We start from the raw sequence: 7,804 nt of genomic DNA, 5'->3' as shown, positions 1-7,804 counted from the left end.
TACGTATATACAATCGAATCAATGTTATTCACTCCTCGATCATTCGTTTGATGACAAAGCGTGTACAGGAATCCAGATCGGCGTTCCAACACCAATAGTCATATTTCGAAGCTTCAAGGTTATAGAGAGTGATCTTCGACCCTCGACTTCATTTGAAGTATGACGAATTTAATCCCTCGGCTATTCATAACTCTTTTGCAATATCTAGATTGTTATTTATAGTGATTAGATACGCGACAGCGTGACATTTTAACCCTCCATTGGTCTGGTGATGTTTATTTATCACTCTAAATTTTTTTAACCAATGTATGATCCTCAACAATGATTGCATAAAAATCTTGGTATAATACTTCACCCATTTTTGTTTTACAATTTACTTGAACAATTTGTATTTCATTTAATTCATATTTTAATGGTCCATAGTGAATTGTTGCTTCTATTTGTTTTTCCAAATGTAATATAAATTAGAATACAATTTATTCGGCTTAATATAAATAGCTGATAATTGCTGCTGACAAATTAGAATTTAAATGGAAAGCTTAATACTCTGGGTCAAAAAGGACCCACAAACATTGCATAATATCCAAAACGGGAAACGATAGTATCTTTTACGACTTTGTGTACGAAGTTATTTACATTTTCCAGTAAATAAACATAAAAACCATCGCAGTTATATTTTAGAATCTGCCTAATTTCAATCGTCAAATGAACCAACTTCAATTTTTGGCTATAGACTTCTGTGACTGGTAGTACATTGAAAAATTACCGTATACTAAAACAGTTAAAAAAATATTAACACATTACCTACCGGCGATTATTCCATAATTGTTGAAAATCTATGGTTGATGGCTGATGTTTTTTTAAAAGAATCCTTCAATAGCAACAGCAATTTTAATCATAAACCAACAACTCACCCTTAATCCAATAACACAAAATCCAATAACTTCCTTCGGGATTATTGTGTGAAAGAAGATTTTTAAGCTTCCATTTGTTGCAGTACAGTTATTAAAAAGCCTATTAACCCCTTGCCTTACAATATCGTGTCTGACCCGTGATGAAGATTCTAAACAGACTCTGATAAAAATGTATGTTAATAATTTCCTTTAAGCCGAAATAAAATTCTATTTTGGTTTTGTTGATATACAGCTATTAGACAACATATAGGATTACGATTTATATCAATATTCTCCGTTTTTAGGAAATTACGATCTACAAAAAGAGTTCTAATTACTGAAACCGTAAAATAAATCGTAGGGCAAGGGGTTAATAGGCTACCGGTAGCTAATCAACTAATGGATAAGACCATAGCAAACGTTTTTATGATCAACGTTGCCAGTTGCATTCAACAAGAATGACATCTACTCGTTGCATGCGAAATTGATTATCGAAGCGTAATTTCATTTTGATTCTACAGCATGTAATTTGTCTTCAAAGAATATGGAACAATCGACAGCGTTCGTGATTCAGATTATTGACTTCATCGTACCTGGAACAGAATTCTTTATTGTCCCACGCATTCCCGGAAAACAATTACATTCTCCAATATGAGACGGCTGTACCGCTGCCAACTTCGATATTTAGATCATCGGTTATAATCGAATCGCCTATGGAACAAGTACCGCGCCAATGAAGTATCACCCGATTCTCTCGGATCGCGTAATGGGGTAGAAATAATCGGCGATCGACAGTCGATTAGCTCAGTTCGGTCGTAACGTTATTTCACCCGTGACAGTGTAATGTGAAACAGTGACTATGTCTCTTAGCTCAGTTCGTAAGACTTTGATTAAGAAACTCGAGCATCATCGTAATTTTCCAGGGATCCAAGAGGACGAAACTTTTTCATCGATCCTTCCACCGACGATGAATCACCCGGTAATCTCTCTCGAAGAGAAACAATTAACCTCGCTTCATTAAAGTAATTAAACACGCACGCGAGACGACTTTAATCGTCTGTTTCTGTATAACGAGACACCTTCACCTGTTTGATCCATTTTCCGGCGGGTTTCCCAGTTTTCCTCAAGGTAGGAGACACTCGATGATTGCGCATTTTCAGCGGCGAACCGTTCATTCTGGGGCCTTAGGCTAACACTGTTGGGGGGTCCTAATTAACGTAAATTAACTGAAGTTTCAAACATTTTTGTGTAATTTATTTTTTCCCAAGTTTTTAATTTAAAATTGTTTTTATTTTGTTGACAGCGAAGGGGCCCTTTGACTGAACGGGGCCCTGAGCTAACACTGTTTGGGGGCCTGCCCAATTAACAAAAATTAACTCGAGTACCATAAATTTTTGTATAATTTATTTTTTCTTAAGTTTTCATTTTAATTGTTTTTATTTTTTTGACCGCGAAGGGGCCCTGGGCTAATACTTTTTGGGGGTCTACCCATTTAACCCAAATTAACTCAAGTTCCTACAATGTTTCTGTAATTTTTTTTTGTTTGAAGTTTTTAATTTAAAATTGTTCTTCTTTTGTTGACAGCGAAGGGGCCCTTTGACTGAAAGGGGTCCTGATCTAACACTGTTTGGGGGCCTACCCAGTTAACCAAAATTAACTCCAAAAAGTTCCAAAACTGTTTGTGTGATTTATTTTGTCTCAAGTTTTTAGTTTAAATTGTTTTTATTTCGTTGACAGCCAAGGGAGCCCTTTGACTGAACAGGGCTCTGGGCTAACACTGTTTGTAGGTCATATCAATTAACCCAAATTAACGCAGGTACCAAAAATTTTAATGTAACTTATTTTGTCTCGAGTTCTTAATTTAGATTGTTCTTATTTTGTTCACAGTGAAGGGGGCCGTTTGACTGAACAGAGCCCTGGGCTAACCTAACCTAACACACTGTTTGGGGTTCTATCGAATTAACCCAAATTAACTTAAGTTCCAAACATTTTTGTTTAATTTATATTTTGTCTCCAGTTTTTAATTGAAATTGTTTTTATATTGTATTTAGTTTTTGACCGCGAAGAGGGTCCATAAAGTCCTTGCTTAGGTCTGCGATTGCGCATTTTTATGCAATATAAACATTGTCTATATTAATTGCAAAAAAAACAGTAGCTACATAGACACTTGTTTTTTCGCTTAATAATTTTATTAAATTGAGAGCAGTACCATAGTATGTTTAATTTTATTTTATATTCGATGACATTTTGCTACTCACGTTCTCAAAGAATGGAAAACAAAAAACAGAAATTTTTAATTAAAAGCAGCTGTCAAAAATACTATGTATTATATTGTTTAGAAGTTTGAGGTTCTGTGCCATACGATTTCAAAACGATCAAAGTAGACGTTCTAATTCAGAGCTGATTTTCACTTGAAGAACAGCACCGGTTAATTTTATTCAATCCGGGTTCGCGTTATTGGAATAATAAAACTCCAACAGGAACAGGATATCATCTAACGATATCAGCTAACGAGAACGTTAACAAGTACGTCGATAAATTGCGCCAGTAAAAATACTCCAGTCGGCCGTACACAGTGATCGAATTCATATTAAATGCAATCAACATCAGGATGTGTCGAAAGGATGCAAGGATCAATGCTCAGACCTTCGACGTTCATTTTTACCGCGTGCGTTACGAAGGTAATCGGACATAACTCACTGAAAAGGAAAACGGAGCTAACTACGCACCGATTCTTATATTCAGAGTCTAAATTCATGCTGCCACGGGTTACACAATGCAAATGAATCATGGGGTCTTTCAAAAGATCGCGAAGAGAGTTATTTGATCAAACTTTCATCATCGGAGGTCGCCAATAGCTCGCACAGAGGGATCTCGTTCATCGCGAATGAGACCTCCTCGATGATACAAGGCTCGACGTAATCGCTTTACGGTATCGTTGTCGAGATAATGCGGCTTATGGCAAACGCCAGCTGGTTATCGGGACGATCGACAGCGCGAAATTCCGCAGCGACGATTTGCAAACTTTATTCCTCGAGATCGGCGTGCGAAGCTGCTGTTGCGCCAGTGGTGGGCAAAAGTATTGGCACAGTAGGAAATTGCATATACATATAAACGGTTAAATTATACTGCGAATTTTTATGCAAAATAAAAATTGTCCAAGTCAATTTTAATACACAGATAGGTAAAAATATATAACTTCGTCTTTTATTAATTTTAGTAAGTTGGGAACACTATAACAACATTATTCAATTCTTATAGTTTTTACAGGATTGTATTTAACAATTTCATTTTTGTCATAAATGTACGAAAATTCGTACGAACACTTAAACTAGACTCTGGATTTTTATGCAAAATAAAAATTGTCCAAGCCAATTTTAAAACACAGATAGGTAAAAGTACGAAATTCCTCTTTTAATAATTTTAATAGTTTTAATAATTTTAATAATTTTAATAATTTGAGAACAGTATCACAACATTTGTCAATTCTTATAGTCTTTACAAGTTTGTATTCAACCTATTCATTTTTGTCATAAATATACGAAATTTCAAGGACAAAGATTTGAACTAGATTGTGGATTTTTATGCAAAATAAAAATTGTCCAAATCAATTTTAAAACACAGATAGGTAACAATGCATAATTTCCTCTTATATTAATTTTAGTAGGTTGAGAACACTATAATAACATTATTCAATTCTCAAGTTTGTATTTAACCAATTCATTTTTGTTATAAATGCATAAAATTCGCAGACTAAACATCTTACGCCTGGACAAAAATATACGCACACTTGTAATAATTATAAGTTCTATTAAAATGTTTATACTGCACTTATGAGAAACATTTTAAATATGTTTATTTTCTCACTCACATAAAAAGAACAAGCGACGATCACGTCGACTGATATTGTAATAAACATTATTTAATAGTACAAACCTGATTTATTTTAAAGATCAGCTTTGTACCTTCAAATGACATATAATAACCTGTAGATTATAATAGTATTTGTTGATTAAAAGTTCATAACATTTGCATTCAGAAACCGGACATTTCATATAGAACGACCCGATAAATGTTTGTACGTAGAATTTCGTACTGTGCCAACACATTCTCTACCGCCACTGTATGCGACCAGCTTACTCCACTTTCATTTTTATTCCTTTATCTGGCAGATTCGGTTTCAGCCAGTGTAGACAGGCGTGTTCCATGACTCGGAGTCAGAGGTCACGAAGGTCGAAAACGCGGCCATTTTTCGAACCTGTCGTGGCTGCCGATCAGATTAGACAGAAATCGCGGATCAGCGTTTCACGAAGGAAATACTGTCACGTAATTCGCGGCAAATAATTTTCTATCTGATTAAACCATTGGGAAACATTACTCCTGTGTTCTCGACTATAAAAATATCTACTCTGCCCCAAATACATATACACCAAAGATAAGCCTAATCTGACGATATAGTCGACTGCGCAGTTTTCTGATAATTGATACGCACCATTTGATGCGCGTAATGTTCTCGTAAGATGATGTAACCTCTTCGTCCATTCAGGAAGACTCTTATCGAATATTTTTTGTAGGTTTTAAGAAATGTTACACTATATGTATGTTTGACCCAGGTCCGTTTCCTTAAAGCTGTCTTGTACGAATTTCTTATCGCAGTTTTGGAAGACGATGTATAAAAATATCATTTTAATCTATTCCTCTATTTGTAGTACTTTGTATTTCATGGAAAATAAGGGAAGACGTATAAAATACTGGAAATTGTCATTATGTCTTCATATTTTATCTCGCAAGAATATGAAAGGAAGGCATTTCTTAGAAAAACTTAGCTTTTCGAGAAATACACTACGAAGTTTTAATGCAACAACTATTTAACTTCAATGCAACATTAACTTTAATGCAACAAATTGATGTTTAATATAGACTTGTATTACTGTAATTATTTATTTGTAAATTACGGAAATGATTACTTGTAATTTCCATTTTTCGAAAAGTACTTATGTATTTATAAAAATTAGTAAATTCGCTCGAACAATATCCACTGTCACACGAGTGCTCATACACTCCACACCACGTCAAGGTACTTCATTCAATAATATAAAAATAGCAATTACTTTTGTGACATTCTTACACCACGTAAATGCTAAATAAGGTTACCTTACTTAATAAATAGCAATAAAAATTTATTTTCAAGCTTGATAAAAAATGATGTCTCCCATATACGGCTGGCGTGGCAGTGAAAGTGTTAATATATGTATATTGCTGTTATCTGTCCAATGCTTTTATTCATTTTGAAGTATTGTGATAATTCCTGTTATATCGTTCATATAAACTTCATGATTAAAAATTTTCTTAAGGAACTAAAACATTCATTTCTTATGTATCGTTAAATATTTAATGTTGTACAATATGTATACTTATCGTTCGTGAAGGAACGAACACTTTGTAAATGATCTTTTGTTCACTTTATGCATTTGTGGTTTATGAAAATGTTCAACAATAGTAGAATATCGAATTCGATAGAATTTAGTACAATTTTTATTTATTTTGGAGCTACGAAGGATTTATAAAAATACAAACTTCCCACCAGTAGACAGCTAGTTAGAAAAGTAGAAACGTCGAGCGTACCACAGCCACCGTGCCGGCAAGATCAATAGAATCTGGCAAGTATGATGCCCCCTTCAGACCGCTCATCGAATCTGCTCGCGGTTAGGTGCTCACCTGCTCACCTGTACATTTCTCTGTCTACGGTTCTGAATTACCGACTCTGTAGGAAATGCCCTGGTACGACAGCGGATTCTATAGGAGTGATAGGAGCACAAACAAGGTATAAGAGTAGACGTAGACCAATCACCATATAATGTAGAGCACCGACGAGATTCTGTTAACCCTTTGATTACCCCGGACGAGATATCTCGCGCCCCTATACTTCCCGATAAACGCCTTTGGCGAGATATCTCGCGCCCCGATACTTCCCGATAAACGCTTTTGACGGCTGCCCAATATTAATTTATTAAGTAGAAAATCCAAGCGACACATTCGCGAGCTGACGCGTCCGCCTTTCAACTATGAGCGTGACATTCATCCGCCCGCCACTCGCGAGTGTCCAATCGCGCGAACAAACGCCATTTGTTTCGCGAAATTCTGATCAACGCCATATGTTATGGTTATGATTATGAATTTTCTCGAAATCATCATACGACGCAGTGGAATAGGCCTACAGGGGATACCACTGACCAAAAAAAAAAAACGCATTGACAATAGTACCTCATGGGTGATGTGGAAACCTATTGAAGAGTCGCTCTGGTACGCCACACGCAGTTCATATTGTACGCGTCTGAGCTAGCACGAGAACTACAACAGTCACGATGCAGTATAGCAGTGAACTGACCATAGTGACCATCTAACATAATTGTCTGTACCTCGCCTGTGAACGCAGTCCGCAGGAGCATTGCAGTAGACGTACGACGGTGTACCGAGTCTACTTCAGCAAGCCTGAACTTCTGGATGACCAAAAAATCAATAATAAAAACGTGGTAAAATAGGTGTTCTTCTTATGAATGCTTAGAATAAAATTTATGCACATACAAAATATGTACCAATGTTTTATGTATGGATCTACGATGAATAAATAAAGACATTGTAATAAAAACCTGAATCTGCGTATATATTTATTGAACCTCCAATTTTTCCTGAATATCCGACCTGTCTTTTAGTTGTACTACTGAATTTCGTGCCACCTCCTTCGATATCATGTTCTCCTAATACAAAACTCAATTTTCGCGGTTCTTGCAAAATTTTCGACCGCCTGGCTTGACGTTGACTTGTACTACTGAAATTTTGGATACCTCCTTCGATATCATGTTCTCCTAATACAAAGTTCAATTTACGCGTTTTTCGCAAAATATCGATCG

This window comes from Lasioglossum baleicum, chromosome 13, assembly GCF_051020765.1.
Source record: "Lasioglossum baleicum chromosome 13, iyLasBale1, whole genome shotgun sequence".
Taxonomy (NCBI): Eukaryota; Metazoa; Arthropoda; class Insecta; order Hymenoptera; family Halictidae; genus Lasioglossum; species Lasioglossum baleicum.
This window is presented reverse-complemented; position numbering follows the sequence as displayed.